The sequence below is a fragment of the Bombina bombina genome, chromosome 4 (assembly GCF_027579735.1).
Source record: "Bombina bombina isolate aBomBom1 chromosome 4, aBomBom1.pri, whole genome shotgun sequence".
NCBI classification, from domain to species: Eukaryota; Metazoa; Chordata; class Amphibia; order Anura; family Bombinatoridae; genus Bombina; species Bombina bombina.
In genome coordinates this window covers 1,113,216,033-1,113,241,850 of record NC_069502.1, presented here as the reverse complement: position 1 = coordinate 1,113,241,850, position 25,818 = coordinate 1,113,216,033, and the positions used below count along the sequence as shown (strand labels likewise).

Below are 25,818 nucleotides of genomic sequence, written 5' to 3'. Positions count from 1 at the left end.
TTTAATCTATCACAAATAGAATTAGAAAAAAGGGTCCTTTTCGATATCAGGCTTTTACACAGATTTGAATTATAGAAATACCAGGGAAGGACTTGAAGTGTTGGTAGACAAACGGAGCCTGGATGTTGCAGAGAGTCTAACATCTATACAAATTAGCGATAGTTTAAAGTTAGTTAAAAAGGCAACCCTTGCTATTCCCCTTAGGGAGTCGCAAGTGAGACTGTTACATCGAAATTATATAACACCACGTAGAATGATAAAATGGAATCCAGACTTCATTAACAGATGTAATAAATGTCAAAAGGAAAATGCAGAGTTTATTCATTATTTTTATACTTGCCCGAAGATTAAATACTTCTGGTGTAAAGTACAGTATTGGATTAAGCAAAATCTCAAAATAGAAATTTATTTGGGAATACCCCAAATTGTTTGTTCAAATGGGATAGGGGAATCTAATTGTAGTTATTATTCTTTTAGTTAGGAAATGTATATTAGAACAATGGATTATTAAAAGGGCTCCAACAATCCCGCAATTAAAAAATAAAATTTTGAGACAACTCTGGATCGAACAATGGGACACTAAAATAGACCAATTAAATAGGCTAAAGGGATTGCTCAATAAGTGGCAGATTTATATTAAGTCATTGGATCATAGTGTACAGAAACAAATCCTAACACCGTTTGCCCATTCAGAACTAATAATGGAGGATAGACTCCGAGGAGAGTGGACATGTCTGGATGAAAATATATGAGCATTTAAGGCTGGAGGGAGGAGGGGGAGTGAGGGAGGAGACTGCTTTTTTTTTCTCTCTCTCTTCTCTGTAACCCTCCCCCTATTATTATTACCATTATTATTATTTTTCTTGTATTATTAATTTATGAGCAGTAAAGGAGCTTTGAGAATATATGATCAAGAAGCAGCAAATATATTCTTAGACTAGGAAAATGGAAAAGAGAGAGAGGGAAATAGAAATGGCTAAAGTTTTAGTAACATTAAATGAACAAGGTATACCTTGGCCATGGTGTTCTTATACAAATGCAAATATGGAAATGTCAGATGACTTGATGTTTATTTTTTGTTAAGTTTGAAATGTATTGTAACTCTCTCTGCAAAATAAATATAAATAAAAAAAATAAAAAAAATAGGAAAAAGACCCCCAGGGAACAGCCATTAAAGGATAGGTCTTAATTACTGGAAACCAGCTATATATAAATTTGGAGATTTTTTTTCTGTAGCAAGTCGTTTATGAAAAGATTCAAATATTATATGTAGTTGGATTTCTTTAAGGAATGTAGCCATCAGTATAATAATCTTGAGAGAATATTGATGTTGTGGGGTATATCACTACCTGACCTTAGAAATATTATCTGCTCTGCTGTAAGTTGGAAAGAAAATTTAAACAAGTGACTAAACCAAAACTGAATTTTCTGCCAGAATTGAAATTTTTTGGAGCAAAGCCAAAAGATATGTTCTAAATTAGCTTTAGGATAGTGGCATCGATTACATACTAAAAGCTAATTAGGAAAAAAACGGGACATCTTTAAAGGCGATAGATAATAATTATTGATAAGTTTAAAATGTGATTCTATCCAACTTATAGGGATAACACATTGGTCTAGGGAGACAAAACTTTGCTTAATAATGTCCGCCTCAACCCCTGGAAACATATCGCTCCAAATATTACATAGTTTGTCAAGTAAAGGCAAGCTTTGTTTGGCCAACATAAGATCATACATAAGAGAGATTGATGTGTTACCAGAAATATATTGATTCATACAAATATTGATCTCTGCCCAATTACTTAATGACTCGGCCAAACAAGTCTGCAAAGCTAAAAAGCGTCGAAGCTGAAAGTAGGAAAATAAATTATTCCTAGATAAACCAAATTGATGAAAAAGAACATCTTGTGGTAAGATTTCCATGTTCTCGGAAAGTACTTGAGAAACATATTTAAGCCCCTTCTCCTCCCAAGATCTAAATATTTTGTGAAGATTTCTGGAATAAATTCAGGGTTTCCAACTATAGGTAGAAATTTTGAAAAAAAGGAACTACTTCCAAGATATTACAGAAATTTTGCCAGGCTACAATAACATTTTTAATTGTAATCAATGATTTAAATTTAGGAGATATTTTCTGCAGAGAACAATGTAAAATAGCCTTTAATGCAAAATATTTTTGGAGGAGTTTCTGGCTGGCATGAATCCTGTCTGATCAGGATGTATAATGTGATCCAGGCATTTGGCTAGTCTAGAGGCAACAACAGAGGTTAAGATTTTGTAATCAGTATTCAATACAGATATTGGTCTATATGAAGCTAGATCTTCTTTATCTTTACCTTTCTTCAATATAAGGGTGACATTAGCCGCAGAGAAATAGTTGGACATTGTGTTATTTGAAATAAAATAATCATTTAAGAGTCTTTCCAACGTATGTTTTATTTCATCAGCTAAGATTTTATAATACTCTGCAGGCAGAAAGTCAGCTCCTGCTGCTTTACTCATTTTTGTCCTTTCTATCGCTTTAAGTATTTCTTCACCGGAGATTGGTGCTTTTAAGATCTTAAGATGCTCATCTGAGATATTAGGAAGATTAATTTTAGTCCAAAAATTTTCTAAGTTGTTAAGATTAACCTCAACCTTCTTATAATTTTTTTTATAAATGTATAGAAAGCTTGACTTATATTTTCAGTGTCAACATATCTACCCTCGCTAGATTTAATTGCATCGATAAAATTCCTACTCTTTATATTTTTAACCAATCTAGCTAAGTGTTTAGCAGAACATCCATAATAACCTTTAAAATGAATATTGAGTTTTATCTCTTCTGTGAGCGATTTTCTTTTTTAAGAAAATATCTCGCTCTTTTCTGGCTAGACAATACTTTTTCCAATTTTCTTCAGATCTAACATTACAAAACTTTCTGAATGCGTTTCTTATTCTATTTGCAGCTTGAATTTCACCTGCCCTATTTTTTGTATTCCATGCATCTAAATAGGACTTAATTTCCCCTCTTAATACTGCTTTGGATGCCTCCCAAAAGGACTCAATTTTATTAAATTGGGCGATATTAAGAGTAGCAAAATCTTTCCATTTCTGTCTCAGCCAAAAAATAAATCTGGGGTTATTAACCCAAAAGCGTGGGAAAACAAAATTTTGACTTCCGTTTTTAGGTCTTGCCAGGGCAGAAAAGAAAAGAGAGACAATTGCATGATCTGAGATTTCTATGTCGTTTATCTTAGGGATTATCTTCAAAGTAGCGAGCGATTCTGAGACAAACAAGAAATCAATCCTTGAGAAGGTTTTATGGGCCTTCGATTCAAATGAGTATACTTTAGCATCTGGGTTTGCAATCCTCCAGATATCAATCATCTTAAGTTTATATAAAAAAGCTTTAAGGATTTTTGCACCTCTATTATAATCTTTCAACCTTTTTCTTGAGAGTCTATCAAATTCAGGACAAGGGGAGATATTAAAATCGCCCCCTATTATAAAGTTTTAACAAATAAAAGGGTATAACTTAACTTTCAGCTTTTCCCAGAACAGAGGACTATGAGCAACCTCTTGTCACATGCTTTTTAATTAGCTTTTCACAACAGGAGACTGCTAGTTCATGTGGGGCATGTAGATAACATTGTGCTCACGCCCAGGGAGTTATTTAAGAGTCAGCACAACACTGAACATATTGGCTAAAATGCAAGTCAATAGATAATAAATAAAAAGTTGTGTGATCAGGGGGCTTTCAGAAGATGCTTAGATACAAGACAATCACAGAGGTAAAAAGTATATATATAACTGTGTTAGTTATGCAAAACTGGGGAATGGGTAATAAAGGGATTAGCTATCTTTTAAAACAATACAAATTCTGGTGTAGACTGTCCCTTTAAAGTGATACCGTGGCTTACCCTGTGCTTCCTGCCTATTAGGGCAAAAATATGGTAGAACAAGATTTGTCATTTATTCAATTCAGTGACCACTTTATGCAAAACCAAGAAACATACATAGTATAACCTTACATTATTCAAAAGAGAACTATATATATATATTGTTTTACAGAAAAAAACTTGTAATTCAAACACACGTCTTGCAGAAATAATAGCCACCAAAAAGACTGTCTACTAAGTAAAAAATGTAAGAAAAACCTCTTGAAGTAGCACAAACTTCAGATCCAAAAGGATAGAATATGAGCCAAAGCCTGAAAATTAGTTGGATAATTAAGTAAAAATTTTGTAATAACTAATGAATACCCCTTTCAGTCCAACTGAAAGGGATAAATGATATGAAAAACCCAAATGTCTCTTAAAAAGACAAAGAGATTGATACTGGAAAAACATACATTGCTCAAAATATTTTGAACTGAAATGTATTCCCCAAATTCAGAGGATCCCTAGGGAGTGGGGACATACCAAAGCTACTATAAGGTCTTTCCCAAAGCAGAGACATCCGGTATACAGAATTTTATTGTTTAACTTAAAAAATACAGCTGCTTCTTCTTCCCCTAGTCTGGGACTGAAAACTCAATTTTAAAGATGAAAGGGACCCATTCTAGAGACGAAGAAAAAAGAATTAAAGTTAGTTCCTTACGTGCATATAGGTAGGATTTAGTATTGAATCTGAAAAACATTCAGCTTGTGTGATACAGGCCTGTTTGTCACAGTGTGATATTATAACTAGTGAGGAAGCCCTGTACCTGTCAACTACATTACAGGATAAAGGTTTCACTTATAAACCTCAGACCATAAAACAGACTATTATTTTCAATACATTTTTTTTTCTCTTGAAAGTATTCTGTATTCAATACTGCAAATTATATAAGTTATACCTATAAAGAGAAGTGATTTGATATATATTTAGGAAGAAAAAGAAAAATATGTTTTAAAGCTCTGTTTTCTAAAATAGCAGTTTCTAGTGCTTGGTTTTTTGTTTTTTTTTGTTGGTTTTTTTTCTCTTTAAAAACAGAGAACTTTTCGTGGTTTACTATCACTTAATAACCACATTTATTTTTTGTATTACTGCTATGGAAAATTCTTAGTAAAATTATGAACACTAGAACCTAGCTGTTAGTAAAAAAATGTTTTGTATTCTGAAGATCTGCAAGAAAAGGTATAACAATGTCAATTCCAGATAAAGAAACAGTAAAATGCCACAGATAGGCAAACTAAACGCTAATGGTTAAATAGTTAAAAACATAGCCGGATAGAACTAAACATAGCCCTGACTCACTGTCGGAAGCAGAGATTTATACATTCATATATTTAGTTTTAGAAGACTAACGGTCTGATATAGTAGCACAAAAAAAAAAAGGAGAAATGTAAACCATGTATCTTGTACTTACAAGTAACAAAAATTGTGCATAAACCTCAAATGACAAAAAGGCTTCAAACTCAACACACTTTGTGCTAGATTATGAGTGGAGCAGAAGTTTGCGCTCTGGCTTGCCCGTTAACTCTGCTGCTAGAGGTTAGCTTTTTGTGTGTGTGTCGGGTAGTGTGCATATTACAAGTTGAAAGTTAAACGTTTTTGCTTAAGCGCTAACCCAACGTACACAAAAAGCTGAACTTCGAATATTGCAATCATGTTAACGTATTTCCCCATAGACTTCAATGGAGTGGGAAAAGTGAGGAAAAAACTAACACCCTTACCCATGCAAACCAGATTGCATTTTCTCAAGTGCTCTAACCCGACATGAAATATTAATATTTCACAGTCCAATGTTCTTCACATAGAAGAATATGTTCTATTTATTCGTTAATACATATTTATATATACAGTGGGGCAAAAAGTATTTAGTCAGCCACGAATTGTGCAAGTTCTCCCACTTAAGAAGATGAGAGAGGCCTGTAATTTTCATCATATACCTCAACTATGAGAGACAAAATGTGGAAACAAATCCAGACAATCACATTGTCTGATTTGGAAATAATTTATTTGCAAATTATGGTGGAAAATAAGTATTTGGTCAATATCAAAAGTTCATCTCAATACTTTGTTATATATCCTTTGTTGGCAATGACAGAGGTCAAACTTTTTCTGTAAGTCTTCACAAGGTTGTCACACACTGTTGCTGGTATGTTGGCCCATTCCTGCATGCAGATCTCCTCTAGAGCAGTGATGTTTTGGGGCTGTCGCTGGGCAACACAGATTTTCAACTCCCTCCAAAGGTTTTCTATGGGGTTGAGATCTGGAGACTGGCTAGGCCACTCCAGGACCTTGAAATGCTTCTTACGAAGCCACTCCTTTGTTGCCCAGGCGGTGTGTTTGGGATCATTGTCATGCTGAAAGACCCAGCCACATTTCATCTTCAATGCCCTTGCTGATGGAAGGAGGTTTGCACTCAAAATCTCACGATACATGGCCCCATTGATTCTTTCATGTACACGGATCAGTCGTCCTGTTCCCTTTGCAGAGAAACAGCCCCAAAGCATGATGTTGCCACCCCCATGCTTCACAGTAGGTATGGTGTTCTTTGGTTGCAACTCAGCATTCTCTCTCCTCCAAACACGACGAGTTGTGTTTCTACCAAACAGTTCTACTTTGGTTTCATCTGACCATATGACATTCTCCCAATGCGCTTCTGGATCATCCAAATGCTCTCTAGCATACTTCAGACGGGCCCGGACATGTACTGGCTTAAGCATGGGGACACGTCTGGCACTGCAGGATCTGAGTCCCTGGCGGCGTAGTGTGTTACTGATGGTAGCCTTTGTTACGTTGGTCCCAGCTCTCTGGTCATTCACTAGGTCCCCCCGTGTGGTTCTGGGATGTTTGCTCACCATTCTTGTGATAATTTTGACCCCAAGGGGGGAAATCTTGCGTGGAGCCCCAGATCGAGGGAGATTATCAGTGGTCTTGTATGTCTTCCATTTTCTAATTATTGCTCCCACAGTTGATTTCTTCACACCAAGTTGCTTGCCTATTGCAGATTCAGTCTTCCCAGCCTAGTGCAGGTCTACAATTTTGTTTCTGCTGTCCTTCGACAGCTCTTTGGTCTTCACCATAGTGGAGTTTGGAGTGTGACTGTTTGAGGTTGTGGACAGGTGTCTTTTATACTGATAACAAGTTCAAACAGGTGCCATTAATACATATATATATATATATATATATATATATATATATATATATATATATATATATATATAAAAGTATATATAGGTATAGATATATAAAAATCTATTTAAGAATACATAAAACACATTCCCCTTTGTGAAGTACATTAAAATGTAAATACAGTAAATACATAATTAAACCCTTTATTAAATATGAATATTACATAGATATGATTTTACATGTTTTCAGCTACTTGACTGCAAAGGGCTCCAATGCACTTCAATTTATATGTCTATATATGTGTATATGTATGTATTTATGTGTATATATGTCAGTAAATATACAGTATATATATATATATATATATATATATATATACACACACACACACATATATATATATATATATATATATATATATATATATATACGTATATGTATATCCTCCTTGTGTATCTGCACTGCCAATTCCAGTGTGTCTTCAACCAGGGTGCAAAGTAAAAAATTATCCATAGATTTACTTCCCTCTAACTTAGTATTATTAATTTTAACATAGCTACCCTTCCCTTCTCAGGTCAGTGGCTAGATTAGGATATGACATATCCCATGTATTTAATGTTTCACTATGCCCTGGATTTTCCTTAATATTTTGATATATATCCCCTCTAAGTAGCATCAATTGGTTTCCTTTACATAATCCCCCAGTAGATATACTTCTATTTATGTGCCCATAGTCTTCATACTACCCAATTTCATATGGCTTACATTTGTGTGTTATCCTATAACTACCTCTCTGACAATAACTCTGGATATTTATACACAATTTACATGCAACTCTCTCATATGGCTCCGCCCCTCCATTTGTCCATTCTTCCCCCTTTTCAATAAGCGGCGTTTGCCCGCTGAAATCCCCCCCCCCCTTTCATACCCTATACTCACTTCTAAAGCCCATGAGAGGCTGCCCATCTGACTATCTGTTGTCTCTTACTTTTCTAGAACACCTGGCCTAAAAATGGCCTTCTAACTAGTCAGTCTCTTATGCTACAGTATTATAAAACCGAGGTTTCATAAGCCTACTCAAGGTCTGCCTTATTACCGTCAAAGTATTTTGCCCAATTTTATTTGTATTTATGATGTTAAAAGGTGATCATTGTTTTTTGTCTGTTATGCAAAACCTCAATAAAAATAATAAATAATAAAAAAAAAAATTATCCATAGAAATGTCAAGTAGGGACTGCACTCACTGGATTTAGATAAATCAATAATTATTTATTCAGTGGTAACGTTTCGGGGTTTGCAGACCACTGAATAAATAATTATTGATTTATCTAAATCAGCGGTCGCCAACCAGTGGTCCATGGACCACTGGTGGTCCACAAGAAGATGTTGGTGGTCCTTGACACCCTCAAGCAGGAATTCATCTCCTCTGATGGTGTCACCCCTGACGCGCCGCAACTCCCTACAGTGCCTGGCTTGACATCAGTAAAAAACCATGAAGGAGGAGTTAAATTACAATCTCCCTGTGCACGTTGCGTAGTACTGTGCAACTAGATTGTATTTTAAACTCAGCCCAGCGCGCTGCTCAGAGGAAGATGCTTCCATTCTAAAGCCAGCAGAGGTTGGTATAGTCTTGGCTTGAAATAGTTGAATTAAAGTATATAAAAAAAGAAAATCTTAAACACATTCTCATATTTCATTTATTTTCTTCCCTTTACCTGTCTCTTTGTAATAGTTTTCCTAATTCCTTCAGATGGACTTACATCACTGTTTGTCTTCCTCCCCTCCATCTTCTTTTTTTTTATATTAAGTATGAATGAATAAATTATGAATTAATAATTTACCCGCACACAAAGCCATTCCACCTGAATTCCAGTAATTGCCATCCAGCATATATCAGCCATATCCCACCAGTATTATAGTAATTGCCAGTAACGCCAGTCGTGGTTAGCTCACATCCATATTGATAGCTTTCTGATATAAACATAATTTATGATTCCAGTGTCTATCCATGACCATAAGTAGTTTTGAATATTTCCTAACTGGGGAGGTCACTTGGAAGTCTTGTGGTCATTTTAAACATAATTCTTTTTTTTCCCCACTTTCTGCCTCTGTTTCCAGCTAAAAAGTTGGCACTCACCCGTGATCTGTCATTCGGGAAGTATTCTCTCAGTTCTGAGTGTCATTCAGTTAGTTAATTCCAAAAAATAATTCTTAAAAATGTGTAAATATATACATAATGTAAACTTGGCTATGGCTATACTAGTTATGTACAGTATGTGTGTGTATAGATACACATTATAGAGGTTTGTACCTTTTTTAAAAAAAAAAATCATGTTAGTGGTCCACGGTATTCAAAATTGTGAGTTTAGTGGTCCCTGAGGTCCAAAAGGTTGGCGACCCCTGATCTAAATCCAGTGAGTGCAGTCCCTACTTGACATATATCTATCTATCTATCTATCTATCTATCTATCTATATATATATATATATATATATATATATATATATATATATAGAATCAGTCAAAGTAAAGGATGCACTTGCCAGGATTTTCTTTGTTACCTTTCAATGTAACATAACATAGTAACATAACATAGTAACATAACATAGTAGATAAGGTTGAAAAAGACTGAAGTCCATCGAGTTCAACCTATACAAATCTAAAATACTTACAAAAAGCTCCAGTTAAGCTTAAATACCTCCATTAAAAGGTGACCCATTTAATACTAGCAATCATATCCATGAATTTTGTTTATATACAGAAATTTATCCAGACTATTTTTAAATGTATCTATGGTATTGGCATTCACTACCTCCTTTCGGGATATTACCCCCTTCGTCAGACATACAAATAAAACTTTGTATGTCTGATGAAGGGAGTAATACCCCAAAACATTACATTAAAGGGTAACAAAGAAAACCCTGGTGAGTGCATCTTTTACTTTGACTGATTCTATCTATACCGTGGAAGCACCCTGGGTAGCTGTTCATCTAAAACCATGAATGCTGGCCTACTGGACATAAATACATATTTAGACATGATATGTATGTTTTTCAACGTTAAATCCCCTTGCCTGCATTTTTTTTTCTAACACCTGAGACCTCATATCTTTGAGCCCTTATAACTTTTTATTGCAATTTTTAAAAAAAAAGTTTTATTAGATGGTGGTATAATAAGTGTATCTGTACTTTTAAATGTATTTTTGATGTTTTTTTGTGCAACTTTTTAGTCGAGCGTAACAGTTAACCAGAGTAATGAAGTCGCACTATCGTGACACACTTTAAATACAATTGTGCTTGAGCGACCACATTTACTTTCAACTTGTAATATGCGTGCGTCAGAAGTAGCCCTGATAAACCCCTTTTTGCTTGTGCGCAACAGTTAGCGCTCCACTCATAATCTAGCCCTTTAAATTAAAAAGAAACAATCTGTTTAGGGTGTGACTCTGACAAGCTCCCTGGCTAATTAACCTTTTAACGCCGTTATGCCGTTCCATTCCGTCATAATTACACTGGGCTTTAGAGCCGTTATGACGGAATAGAACGGCATAACGGTTTTCAGCTCCTGTGCCCCCTCCGTTATTTTGTTTGTTGTGGATCCGGTTGGGGGATGTGCCTAGCACCTCTGGCACTCCCCCAGGATCCAATCAGCATGGAGGGGGTGTATCGATTGTCCCCTGTAACACTGTAGCAGCCAATGAGTGGAATCATTGGCTGTTACAAGTGTATCCGCTTCCTCTCTGCTCTCAGTGCGATCTGAGAGAGAGAGGAAGACAGTTTAGTGTTGGTGTGTGCTGTAGAAAGCGGAGAGGGAGAAAAAAATATAGTTACAAACAAAATATATATATTTTTTTGCTGCTGATCACAGAGCTGCTACTGTGATCAGCCTAATATAACTTGGTTATCCAGTTAGGGCTTTGATCAGTGTTGATCAAAAGCGTTGGGGGTTTATTTGTGGGGGTTACAAATATATATATATTGTTTTTGCTGCTGATCACTGAGCTGCTACTGTGATCAGCCTAATATCACAGTGATCAGCCTGTCAGGGCTTTGATCAGTGCCCAAAAGTTTATTTGTGGGGATCTTTAGTTATTATTAACCCCTTCCCTGCTGTTCCCAATCACTACCCTTCCCAGTTCCTTTTTTTTTTTAGTTTATAAAAAATATATATATATATATATATATATATATATAAAGAAAAAATAATAATTAAAAAAAAAAAAAAAAAAATAGGGAATAGGGTGGGTGGGAATAGGTGGGTGGTAATTGGGAGGTGGTAATTGGGGTGGTTTAGTGGGATTTTGGGGAAGGTGAAGTGGTAATTGGTGGTGGTGAAGTGGTAATTTGTACTGAAAAAAATTCCTTATGGCACGCTATTCAGCAGAAGAGGCTTATGCCATTCTTGCCGCAGATTCAGGGAGTGAAACCCTCTCTGCTCTGTCTGACAGCGCAACCCTTACGGCATCAGATATAGAGCCCCTGAGTGATACATCTGATGCTGGTGCTCCCTGCCCGCCACCTAAAAGGAGGCGTCGCACAAATGACCAAAATTGGATACCCCCAAATTTCACTGCCCCAGAAATGCCAGAATTTACTGAGACTCCTGGCATAACAAGTGATGTTCCAGTATGTGAGCCAATAAACTATATGTCACTGATTCTGACAGATGCTATGTTTGAGCATATAGTTGCTCAAACAAATTTATATGCCAGCCAGTATCTGTCCAAAAATCCCCAATCTCTGTATGTCAGAAAAAATAGCTGGCACCCCACTGACATACCAGAGATTAAAAAGTTTTGGGCCCTGACATTAATAATGGGGATTGTGAAGAAACCCAGCATTCGTTCATACTGGAGCCAGAACCCCATCCTGGCTACCCCTCTTTTTCCAGGGGTTATGAAGAGGGACAGATATGAACAATTGCTGCGGTTTCTCCATTTTAATGATAATACCAAGTGCCCCCCCAAAAATGACCCCCTGCATGACAGGTTATATAAACTAAGGCCCCTGATAAGCCACCTGTCCCAAAAATTTAAAGAAGTTTACATACCTGAGCAGGACATTTGCATTGATGAGTCCCTCATGAAATTTAAGGGGAGATTGCTTTTCAAGCAATATATACCATCCAAGAGGTCCCGCTATGGGGTAAAATTTTATAAGCTCTGTGAATGCAGTACTGGGTATACCTGGGCATTTCGCATCTACCAGGGAAAGGATAGCCACTTGGATCCACCTGGCTGCCCAGATTCAGTTGGCACAAGTGGGAAAATTGTGTGGGATCTCCTACTACCCCTGCTAAATAAAGGGTACCATTTGTGGCTCGATAATTTTTACACCAGCACAGAGCTATTAAAATTTTTGTTTTATTTTGAAACCGTGGCCTGTGGCACAACAAGAAAAAATCGCAAAGGTTTCCCCCAGAAGCTGACATATGGAAAAAAAAGTAGGGGCACAACGTCAGCTTTACGCCACAATGAGCTACTGGCCCTTCGGTACACTGATAAAAAAGATGTGTACATGCTCACCACAATGCACGATGAAGCTACAGTGCCAGTGTCTGTGAAGGGAAGATCTGCACAGATCCGAAAGCCAAAGTGCATTGTGGAGTACAACAAAAACATGGGGGGGGGGTAGATTTAGCTGACCGGTGCCTGCAGCCATATCTAATTCAAAGAAAAACTAGAACTTGGTACAAAAAAGTAGCCTTTTATATTATGCAGATCGCAGTATATAATGCATATGTGCTGTACAAAAAAACAGGCACAGGGAAAACTTATACTTTTTTGGAATTTGTGTTAAATGTAACATCTGATATTTTGTTTAACCAGACCCCTAATCCTCCCACTGTTCAATCTGAAAATGTTGAGCGACTCTGTGGCAGGCATTTTCCCACTAGGATCCCCCCCACTGCCTGCAAATTAACACCCCAGAAAAGATGCAGAGTCTGCTATAAAAAAGGAGGGAGGAGGGATTCTAGTTACCATTGCCCTGACTGCCCCTCTCAACCTGGCCTCTGTATCACTGATTGCTTTCGAATATATCACACAGAGTTAAACTTTTTATTTGAAAGCAATCTGTATGTGTTCCTAATTTATTTTATTTTATTATTCTGTATTCCTAACTTCATAAATCCCCTGACCTTGTCCTGTCCCTTTATATGTTAAGCCCATCCACTCTAAGGCCATTATAAGTTATACAAAACAACTAAAATACTCCTTTTAGAATATCCTGAGTTATCTACTTTTGCAAATGGTATGTCATGAGGGGGGTAATTTTCATTCCTGGGCTGCCATACTGTCTCAAAGGCAACATAGGGCCAGAAAATCAATGTGCCAAATTTCTATGCAGACCCTATATTGGGCCCTGTAACTTCCTAAAACCACATAAAACCTGTGCATAGGGGGTATTGTTGCACTCATGGGAGATCACTGAACACAGATATGGGTGTATTATAGCAGTAAAAAATATAATGATGTTGATCTAAATAGAAAACATGCAAAGTCTGTGTGAAAAAAGCAAATAAAAAAATATGACCACTAAATTTGACCAGGTTTTGTGACTAAGTGGCTACAAAAAAAGACTAAACATAGTCCTTTTTTAATACCCTGGGTTGTCTACTTTTGCAAATGGTATGCCATGGTGGGGTAATTTTCATTCCTGCGCTGCCATACTGTCTCAAAGGCAACAAAGGTCCATAAAATCAATGTGCCCAATTTCCATGCAAATTGCCAGACCCTATATTGGGCGCTGTAACTTCCTAAAACCACATAAAACCTGTACATAGGGGGTATTGTTGTACTCATGGGACATCGCTGAACACAAAGATGGGTGTATTATAGCAGTAAAACATAAAAGGATAATATAAACAGCAAAAAGGCAGTGTTTTTGTGATAAACTAAAACTGAAATATGAACATTACCTTTGGCCAGATGTTGTGACTAAGTGGCTACAAACAAAGACTAAACATAGTCCTTTTTCAATACCCTGGGTTGTCTACTTTTATAAATGGTATGCCACGATGGGGTAATTTTCATTCCTGGGCTGCTATAATGTCTCAAAGAGGACAAAGGCCCATAAAATGAATGTGCCAATTTTCCATGTAAATGGGCAGATCCCATATTTGGCCCTGTAACATCTGTAAACCCCATAAAACCTGTACATGGGGGGTACTGTTTTACTCTTAGGACATTGACAAACACAAATATGTGTGTTTTATAGCAGCAAAACATAAAAGGTTGATGACAGAAACAGCCAAAGGGCAGTGTTTGTGCAAAAAACGCATACAAAAAAAAGGAGCACTACATTTGGCCAGGTGTTGTGACTAAGGGTCTTCACAAAAAGATGTGACATGGGCCTTTTGGAATACCCTAGGGTGTCTTCTTTTGAAAATGGTATGCCATGATGGGGTAATTTTCATTCCTGGGCTGCTATAATGTCTCAAAGAGGACATGGCACAGAAAATTAAGGTGCCAAATTTCCATGCATAAAAACTGAAATGGACAGACCCCATATTTGGCCCTGTAACTTCTGTAAACCCCATAAAACCTGTACATGGGGGGTACTGTTTTACTCGTAGGACCTTGACAAACACTAATATGTGTGTTTTATAGCAGCAAAACATAAAAGGTTGATGACAGAGACAGACAAAGTGCAGTGTTTGTGCAAAAAACGCATGCAAAAAAAATGACCATTACATTTGGCCAGGTGTTGTGACTAAGGGGCTTCACAAAAATATGTGACATGGGCCTTTTGGAATACCCTAGGGTGTCTTCTTTTGAAAATGGTATGCCATGATGGGGTAATTTTCATTCCTGGGCTGCTATAATGTCTCAAAGAGGACATAGGCACAGAAAATTAAGGTGCCAAATTTCCATGCATAAAAACTGAAATGGGCAGACCCCATATTTGGCCCTGTAACTTCTGTAAACCCCATAAAACCTGTACATGGGGGGTACTGTTTTACTCGTAGGACCTTGACAAACACTAATATGTGTGTTTTATAGCAGCAAAACATAAAAGGTTGATGACAGAGACAGACAAAGTGCAGTGTTTGTGCAAAAAACGCATGCAAAAAAAATCACCATTACATTTGGCCAGGTGTTGTGACTAAGGGGCTTCACAAAAATATGTGACATGGGCCTTTTGAAATACCCTAGGGTGTCTTCTTTTGAAAATGGTATGCCATGATGGGGTAATTTTCATTCCTGGGCTGCTATAATGTCTCAAAGAGGACATAGGCACAGAAAATTAAGGTGCCAAATTTCCATGCATAAAAACTGAAATGGGCAGACCCCATATTTGGCCCTGTAACTTCTGTAAACCCCATAAAACCTGTACATGGGGGGTACTGTTTTACTCGTAGGACCTTGACAAACACTAATATGTGTGTTTTATAGCAGCAAAACATAAAAGGTTGATGACAGAGACAGCCAAAGTGCAGTGTTTGTGCAAAAAACGCATGCAAAAAAAATCACCATTACATTTGGCCAGGTGTTGTGACTAAGGGGCTTCACAAAAATATGTGACATGGGCCTTTTGAAATACCCTAGGGTGTCTTCTTTTGAAAATGGTATGCCATGATGGGGTAATTTTCATTCCTGGGCTGCTATAACGTCTTAAAGAGGACATAGGCACAGAAAATTAAGGTGCCAAATTTCCATGCATAAAAACTTAAATGGGCAGACCCCATATTTGGCCCTGTAACTTCTGTAAACCCCATAAAACCTGTACATGGGGGGTACTGTTTTACTCGTAGGACCTTGACAAACACTAATATGTGTGTTTTATAGCAGCAAAACATAAAAGGTTGATGACAGAGACAGCCAAAGTGCAGTGTTTGTGCAAAAAACGCATGCAAAAAAAATCACCATTACATTTGGCCAGGTGTTGTGACTAAGGGGCTTCACAAAAAGATGTGACATGGGCCTTTTGGAATACCCTAGGGTGTCTTCTTTTGAAAATGGTATGCCATGATGGGGTAATTTTCATTCCTGGGCTGCTATAATGTCTCAAAGTGGACATAGGCACAGAAAATTAAGGTGCCAAATTTCCATGCATAAAAACTGAAATGGGCAGACCCCATATTTGGCCCTGTAACTTCTGTAAACCCCATAAAACCTGTACATGGGGGGTACTGTTTTACTCGTAGGACATTGACAAACACTAATATGTGTGTTTTATAGCAGTAAAACATAAAAGCTTGATGACAGAAACAGCCAAAGTGCAGTGTTTGTGAAAAAAACGCATTAAAAATAAATGAGCACTACATTTGGCCAGATGTTATGCCTAAGGGGCTTCACAAAAAGATGTGAAATGGCCCTTTTGGAATACCCTAGGGTGTCTTCTTTTGAAAATGGTATGCCATGATGGGGTAATTTTCATTCCTGGGCTGCTATAATGTCTCAAAGAGGACATAGGCACAGAAAATTAAGGTGCCAAATTTCCATGCATAAAGACTGAAATGGGCAGACCCCATATTTGGCCCAGTAACTCCTGTAAACCCTGTGAAACCTGTACATGGGGGTACTGTTGTACTCGTAGGACATTGACAAACACAAATATGTGTGTTTTATAGCAGTAAAAGATAAAAGCTTGATGACAGAAACAGCCAAAGTGGTAAATTATGGTTGAAAAGACATATAGCTGAAATTCAAGGTTTCGTTTACGTTCAGAACTTGAACAATTGCCTATGTCATGAAAGGGTTAATATAGGTGATTTACAAACATCAAGGGTGTAAACAGAGACCATGGTCTGAGATAGCAGCATTTGAATAGAGTCTGATAAATACACGAACCAAAGATAAATTAATATTAAATAAATAATTATCATTCTTTAGAAGCTTTGGAAAAAAGAATAAAGCTTCCCCGCAAAATTAGCTGAAAACAGAAAGAAAAATGGTATAATGCCAGATACATAGAATATCATGCAGTAAATAGTATTCAACTTGCTTCAGTCAGTCTCACAGCTGTTTCACTTATATGCAAATATAACTTGAAAGCAGTACCCAGAAAGTTTAAAAAATGTAAATTTTATTTGCAATATAGCTTAAAGGGATATTAAACCCTTTGCCACCAATCAGCAAGTGCTACCCAGTTTCTGAACCAAAAATGGGCTGGCTCCTAAGCTTACATTCCTGCTTTTTAAATAAAGATACCAAGAGAACAAAGAAAAATTGATAATAGGAGTAAATAAGAAAGTTGCTTAAAATTACATGCTCTATCTAAATCATAAAAAGAAAAAAATTGGATTTCATATCCCTTTAAGCACATAAGATCATACCTTTGTAATAGCAACAGTACTGTCATATTTTAGACAGCTGGACATCAAAGAAGGAAACCCCCCAATTTAAATTTATAAAATGCTAGCCTATATAAAAATGAAAGTGAAATAAAACAGAAGACTGTATCCTAAATTTCTAGAATCCAAAATAAACTTGACAAAATCAAGCAAGGCAGGAATAATTTAAAATGTACCCATAGAAAAGATCCAATCTGAAATATAATTATATTTGTAAGTTCCACCGAAATAGAGGACATAAAAATATCAACCTATATGATAAATTTGCCCAAAATGTACAGTAAGGCTAAAAGCAAAATAACCAGATGGCTGAGATTAGGCACAAATACAGCCAACGTAAAAAGAAAGAAACATTTAAATATTAGAGTCCAACTCCTTACTAAATACTGACTTCAAATGGCAGATACAGGATATACATTTTGGAACTTAAATCTACTTCCCAATATTGAAACCAAAGGGCCCATCTGACCAGATTGATTGTGGCCATAGATTAGCATCCAACTGTAACATCCCAGCAGCTGCAAGCACCACAAAAGAAAATAACTTTTGCTAAATCTGTGAGAAAAGTAAAAAATACTTTTTAGGTATAGCAGACACTGTTTGCATCAAACTGGAAGACCAAATCTCTGTAGCATTAAAAACAGAAAACAGAGATAATAAAGGATGAAATATGGCCCTATGCTGTAGAATAACACACATACAGTGGGTACAATATCTCTGAAATTTTCCCTGCAATTTTCAAGCTCACACCTACAGCAATATCTCTGAAAATCTGCACGCACTAGCCCCCCCAAGCCTCCTTCCACCTCCCACCCTGGTGTTTACCTTAATATATAAACACCTCCTAACAGCAATTAGGTGCAGCTGTCGCTAACGAACCAGGTTAGAGACAAAAATTCACACTCACAGCCTCTGTACTGACATTTTACCATATTCTGTTACACTCTCCCAACCAGGGGCGTATTAAGGCATAAGCCAACAAGGCCGGTGCCTAGGGCAGCAGATTTTTAAGGGGCAGCAGAATTTTGAGTCCCTAGGGCCACTCTACTGAGCTCAGGGCCAGGTGGCTAAATCAACCAATTACTAATGACTTAAATGGCTGGCCCGGCTATTGCTATCCTTTGGGATTGTATTTGGGTGTGCATGACGTGGTGACAGTGGAGGCGGAGCTCACTTGCACAGCCTGGCCTTGACTGAGAGGGAATGCGGTATTCTTCCTGGCTCCACAGCGTGATTGAGACTCACACAGACTACACAGTGCAGTGTGCACTACAACGTGACCACTGTAAAACAACATATGCCTTTCTCCCTTCAATACATCTTCATTAGGCAATAAAATACATAAACGGATTAGTCACTAAATACTTGTACATTTACTGTTTGTCTATCTGTCATACATGCAAATAATAAGTATTTATTGCTGAATCTATACAACTATGTGACTTAAAACACAACTGAAAATATGTTGTATGCGTTTAATACATTCAGAAATATACAAGTATATACTTTATTATGATTGTATCATGTGACTTTTCCCCTACGATACAATTCCTAAACCTATCATAACTACTGCTGTATTTTTTAAGTACTTTTAAAGGCCAGCTTGTATATTCATTACATATTTATCCAAACAGATATTTTGCTTAAATAACTGTCAATCACCAAAGAAGATGTTTAGGGTTAAACAACTACATACTGACAAACTATCATACCGTGAAGGATATTTTTTTCTGATATAAACACTTTAATCATCTGACTTGCAAAATAATGTCTTAATATATATATATATATATAATATATATATATATATATATATATATATATATATATATATATATATATATATATATAATGTGTGTGTAACCAGAGTGAATGCAAGCCCTGGTGAACATCTACTTAAAAATACATTATTTTTTTAATTTTTACACCCTGCCCCAAAAATATGTCTAAAAAAAGACCTTAAACCTGGGGTCGGGTGGGGCAGCAGAATTTTGAGTGCCTAGGGCAGCACAAAACCTAAATACGCCCCTGCTCCCAACCCTCATTTTCTTGCCACACACTTCACCCACTCTCAGTTTACCCTGCCTTATATCAGACTTATTTCCCTTACCTTTCGTGTCCATTCCCTCTCCCTTAGATTGTAAGCTTGAGAGCCTTTCTACCTGCAGGAGACTTTGTATTTAAAGTGAACTACTACTGATTGTGCTCAAGGGCAGGGCATTCCTCTCCTTTTGTATAACTCATTATTGCACCTACAACTGTAATGTACCACAATACATTACAATACAATAATACTGTTTGTTAGTGTATGTTATGCATCCTTGTAATGTTTTACTATTACTTGTATAGCGCTGCGTAATCTGTTGGCGCTTTATAAATACCTGATAATAATAATAATAATATTGAAAAGAATCACCCCCTTGAAAATAATCAAATGTTGTTGCTTTGCAGCCTGAAATAAATACAGACATAGTTTTTGTGTATCCAGTTGTAATTACTCAGTGCAACTTATAACATCCAATTTAAAGATATAACACCAACATGTCAGGCAAAAATAAAGACAATTCAAAAAATCGCTGAGTTGCAAAAACGGCACACATAAAGCCATTTGACTTTCAACTGTGATCAGCTGTGAACATACTGATTAGCTCAGAATGAAAAGAGCTTTCCTGGAGCATCTCAGTCCCTGGTAGTGCAACTGAAGCAAACAATCAACTATGGGTAGCAAGGCACTGTAAAAAGATCTCCGGGGTAATGTTGTGGACAGGCACAAGTCAGGAGATGGATACAAGAAAATCTTTATCAATGCATAGAAGCACAGTGAATTCTATTATTAAGAAGTGGAAGATATTTGGTACAACATAGACCCTCTCTGGATGAGGACATCACTCCATACTGGATGAAAGAGCCAGGAGGAAATTGGTCAGAGAGGCTACCAAGAGGCCCACAGCAACTCTGAAGCAGTTGCAGGAATTTATGACAAAGAGTGGTCATTGTGTGCATGTGACAACAATATTATGAATTCTCCACAAATGTGGCTTGTATGGGAGGGTTGCAAGAAAAAAGCCACTCTTCAAGAAAGGCCACATGCAGTCATGACTGAGCTTTGCCATAACACACCTAGGAGATTCTGAGGCCACATGGAAAAAGGTGTTATGGTCAAATGAGACTAAAATTGAATTATTTGGCCTCAACACCAAACTATATGTCTGGAGGAAATCCAATACAGCTCACCATCCAAATAACACCATACCTTCAGTAAATCATGGAGGTGGTAATATCCTGTTATGGGGGTGTTTCTCTGCAGCAGGCACTGGAGTACTTGTCAGGATAGAAGGAATAATGGATGGGGCAAAATACTGTCAAATTCTTAAGGAAAATCTGCTGCCCTCTGCCAGGAAATTGTCAATGGGAAGAAGGTTTACCTTCCAACATGACAATGACCCAAGGCACACAGCAAAAATGACCACCAAGTGGTTGAAGGAGAAAAATGTGAATGTCCTTGCATGGCCTAGTCAGAGCCCAGACTTAAACCCCATTGAATATCTGTGTCATGACTTGAAGACTGCAGTCCACAAATGGTCATCATCAAATGTAACGGAACTGGAGCAGCTCTGCAAAGAAGAGTGGGCAAATATTGCACAGTCTAAATGTGCAAAGTTAGTAGAGACGTATCCCAACAGACTAAAGGCTGTAATTAAAGCAAAAAGGTGGTTCAACAAAATACTGACACAAAATCTGAAAGTTGTTTAAAATTGTTTGCTCTATCTGAATCATAAAAGTGACATTTTGGCTTTATGTCCCTTTAAGATCTATTCTCAACTTTCTATGTTTACTTTATAACATATTCATGGTGAAGAAGATTCACGCTATTTCTGCAGACTCAGATGATCAGTTTTGAGAACTACAAAGGCGGAATTTTACTTCTATTGTGTTTCCCTCAAATTTAAATCATTAACCAATCAAATTCATTATATACCAATCATGGCGTAATCATACTGCCTCCTAATACTCATAGTATTCCCTTAAAGGACCACTTAATGCAGTAGAATTGCATAATAAACAAGTGCATAATAAAAAGGCAATGATTTAACACCTAGGTGCATATTTATCAAGCTCCGTACGGCTCACCGGAAACAGAAGTTATGAAGCAGCGGTCTAAAGACCGCTGCTCCATAACCTGTCCGCCTGCTCTGAGGCCGCGGACAGAAATTGACAGAAATCAACCCGATCGAATAAGATCGGGTTGATTGACATCCCCTGCTAGAGGACGATTGGCCTCAAATCTGCAGGGGCGGCATTGCACCAGCAGTTCACAAGAACTGCTGGTGCAATGATAAATGCTGAGAGCGTATACTGTTGGCATTTATCAATGTGCAGCGGACATGATCTGCTATATCGGACCATGTCCGCTCGCACAATCATAAATATGCCCCTTCCTCTGAATTTCAAATGAGCAGTAGATTTGTTTCTGACAAATTTATTTTTCTCCCATTTTCTGGCTCCGTGTTTCATTTTACAGACATCAGCCAATCACAGACTTGTATACGTATACCCTGTGAGCTTGTGCACATGCTTGGTAGGATCTTGTTCCCCAGAAAGTGTGCATATAAAAAGACAGCAACATTTGATAATGGAAGTAAATTAGAAAGTGTCTTAAATCAGCATGTTCATTTTGAATCAAATTTTTTTATTTTGACTTGAGTGTCCCTTTAAGATTGAGAAGCTCAAATAAACAATTAGAATCCATGTGTATGTGTCACTGACTCACATTATTTTAAAGAACAATAAATACACGTGAATCAATCTACATCAGAAACATCACTTAAACTGCATATCCCTGTACTGTTAAAAGATCAGCTAATATATTATTTTTAACTATTACTAAAAAGTACTGTCAGAATGAGCTACAAGTATTTGTCAGTGCTATCTAGGATAGTATTAATGTCTGTGTTGTACCCAAGCAGAAATAAAAGGTGTTGTCATGTGACCCTCAGCCACCAATCACTTATGCTCCTTTTTCCTTAGTCCAACCATTGCTACCAGGTTATTTAACTACAAAATAACAGACTGTTAGCAAAACCAAACAACATGTAGCATATTCTAGTATAAAGTATATAATAAGTAAGCAATATTGTGCTTAACCCTTTGACTGCTGAGCCATATCCACCCTTGTGCTGAGCTGTTTTGGAGTTTTAGATGGTGCTCACATTAAAGCCCTACTGTAGGTAATTTTTCAGTGTTTAACCCACTCATATTATATATTGTTTTCCTCAGCAGACACAGCATATTCAAACTATACTATTTTTTTATGTACATGTCACTCACAACACATGAAAACTGTACAAAAAAATGTGTGGTGAAAAAAATTATATTTTTACTACAATTTTAATAAACAAGGTTGTAAAAAATAGTGTTTGTGTTTTTTATATTTAAACTAAAGAAGAAGGGGTTATCTTCGTTTTTGCACGCATTGGGTAGCGCTCGTATTACAAGTTAAAAGTAAACTTTTTTTTACACAAGAGTTAACCTGATTATTACCTGTTATAAGTACCTAGAGACCCCCTCATTTAAAAATTATGTATAGATTTTTTTAAAAAAAATATATGCTTAAACTTATGCACTGTTCTTTCAGATAGGACTTGGTGATGTCTCTGGCATATCCGGATTCCCCTTGTGATGCCATTCCATATACAGCCTTCAGGTGCAGGTGTAAGTGAGGGGGGTTGTCACCAGCACTTAATGCACTGTGCGGATGGAGACCACACGTCATCTACTTAAAAGGACATCAAACCAAAAATGTTTCTTTCATGATTCAGACAGAACAAACAATTTTTGCAAAACTTGCCAATTTACGTCTACTATAATATTTGCTTCATTCACTTGGTATCCTTTGTTAAAGGAACAGCAATGCACTTCTTGGAGCTAACTAAACACATCAGGGGGGTAGTTATCAAGCCGTCAACTTTTCTGACTTCGCCGGCCCAATACGCCCGCCTAAGCTCGCCTACCTTCGCCGCCGCGGACCTGAAAAAATACGCCTGTTATCAAAAAAAGCTGTCAAAAAGCCGCGGGGCGATGAGCAGCGGACTGTGAGAGTTATCACACATCCGATCTCGCTGCTCTTCGGCTGTTTGACAGCTTTCTTGCTAGCCTGTCACTAAGCACTCACACTAACTACACTGTTCTACCCCCTATACCGGCGCCCCCGGAGCCCCCTGCAACTAAATAAAGTTACTAACCCCTAAACCGCCGCTCCTAGACCCCGCCGCAAGTCTTATAAATGTATTAACCCCTAAACCGCCGCTCCCGGACACCGCTGCCACCTACATTATACCTAGTAACTCCTATCCTGCCCCCCCTATACCGCCGCCCTCTGTAATAAAGTTATTAACCCCTATCCTGCTGATCCCACACCTCGCCGCAAATAAATAGTTTAACCCCTAAACCGCCGCTCCCTGAACCCGCCGCAACCTATATTAAATTTATTAACCCCTATCCTGCCCCCCCTACACCGTCGCCACCTATAATAAATTTATTAACCCCTATCCTGCCCCCCACTACACCGCCGCCACTGTAATAAAATTATTAACCCCTAAACCTAAGTCTAATACTAACTCTAACACCCCCATAACTAAAATATTAATTAAATAAATCTAAATCATATTTATATTATTAACTAAGTTAATCCTATTTAAAACTAAATACTTACCTATAAAATAAACCCTAATATAGCTACACTATAAATAATAATTATATTGTAGCTATCTTAGGATTTATTTTTATTTTACAGGCAACTTTCAATTTATTTTAACTTGGTACAATAGCTATTAAATAGTTATTAACTATTTAATAGCTTACCTAGCTAAAATAAAGAGAAATGTACCTGTAAAATAAATCCTAACCTAAGTTATAATTACACCTAACACTACACTATACTTTAATAAATTATTCCTATTTAAAACTAAATACTTACCTGTAAAATAAACCCTAAGATAGCTACAATGTAATTAATAATTACATTGTAGCTATTGTAAGATTTATATTTATTTTACAGGTAACTTTGTATTTATTTTAGCTAGTTAGAATAGTTATTAAATAGTTATTAACTATTTAATAACTACCTAGCTAAAAGAAATACAAAATGACCTGTAAAATAAATCCTAACCTAAGTTACAATTAAACCTAATACTACACTATCATTAAATTAATTAAATAAACTACCTACAAATAACTACAATTAAATACAATTACATAAACTAACTAAAGTACAAAAAATAAAAAAAGCTAAGTTACAAAAAATAAAAAAATAAGTTACAAACATTTTAAAAATATTACAACAATTTTAAGCTACTTACACCTAATCTAAGCCCCCTAATAAAATAACAAACCCCCCCAAAATAAAAAAATGCCCTACCCTATTCTAAATTAAATAAAGTTCAAAGCTCTTTTACCTTACCAGCCCTTAAAAGGGCCATTTGTGGGGGCATGCCCCAAAAAGTTCAGCTCTTTTGCCTGTAAAAGAAAAATACAACCCCCCCCAACATTAAAACCCACCACCCACATACCCCTAATCTAACCCAAACCCCCCTTACAAAAACCTAACACTAATCCCCTGAAGATCATCCTACCTTGAGTCGTCTTCACTCAGCCGAGCAGTGATGGAACCGAAGTGGACATCCGGAGCGGAAGAAGTTAATCCTCCAAGCGGCGCTGAAGAAATCTTCCATCCGATGAAGTCATCATCCAGGCGGCGCTGAAGAAGTCTTCGATCCGGGCGATGTCATCTTCCAAGAGGCGCTGAAAAGGTCTTCTATCCTTGCGATGTCATCTTCCAAGCCGGGTCTTGAATCTTCATCCCGCCGACGCGGAACATCCTCCTTTCCCGACGAACTACCGACGAATGAAGGCTCCTTTAAGGGACGTCATCCAAGATGGCGTCCCTTCAATTCCGATTGGCTGATAGGATTCTATCAGCCAATCGGAATTAAGGTAGGAAAAATCTGATTGGCTGATGGAATCAGCCAATCAGATTCAAGTTCAATCCGATTGGCTGATCCAATCAGCCAATCAGATTGAGCTTGCATTCTATTGGCTGTTCCGATCAGCCAATAGAATGCGAGCTCAATCTGATTGGCTGATTGGATCAGCCAATCGGATTGAACTTGAATCTGATTGGCTGATTCCATCAGCCAATCAGATTTTTCCTACCTTAATTCCGATTGGCTGATAGAATCCTATCAGCCAATCGGAATTGAAGGGACGCCATCTTGGATGACGTCCCTTAAAGGAGCCTTCATTCGTCGGTAGTTCGTCGGGAAAGGAGGATGTTCCGTGTCGGCGGGATGAAGATTCAAGACCCGGCTTGGAAGATGACATCGCAAGGATAGAAGACCTCTTCAGCGCCTCTTGGAAGATGACATCGCCCGGATCGAAGACTTCTTCAGCGCCGCCTGGATGATGACTTCATCGGATGGAA

At 37.3% G+C, this 25,818-nt stretch overlaps 1 protein-coding gene across 2 annotated transcripts in view; it reads left to right on the top strand.

The window, feature by feature from the left end:
- The window catches only part of RD3 (RD3 regulator of GUCY2D), a 173,120-nt gene that overhangs the window by 49,561 nt on the left and 97,741 nt on the right, over positions 1–25,818 (top strand). Inside the window, exon 2 of one of the 2 annotated variants that reach the window (XM_053709358.1) lies at positions 22,975–23,051. The exons of the other annotated variant lie outside the window; for it this stretch is intronic. The gene's annotated coding sequence lies outside the window, so the exon portion shown is untranslated. The remainder of the gene's footprint in view (positions 1–22,974; positions 23,052–25,818) is intronic. 2 annotated transcript variants of the gene reach the window in all.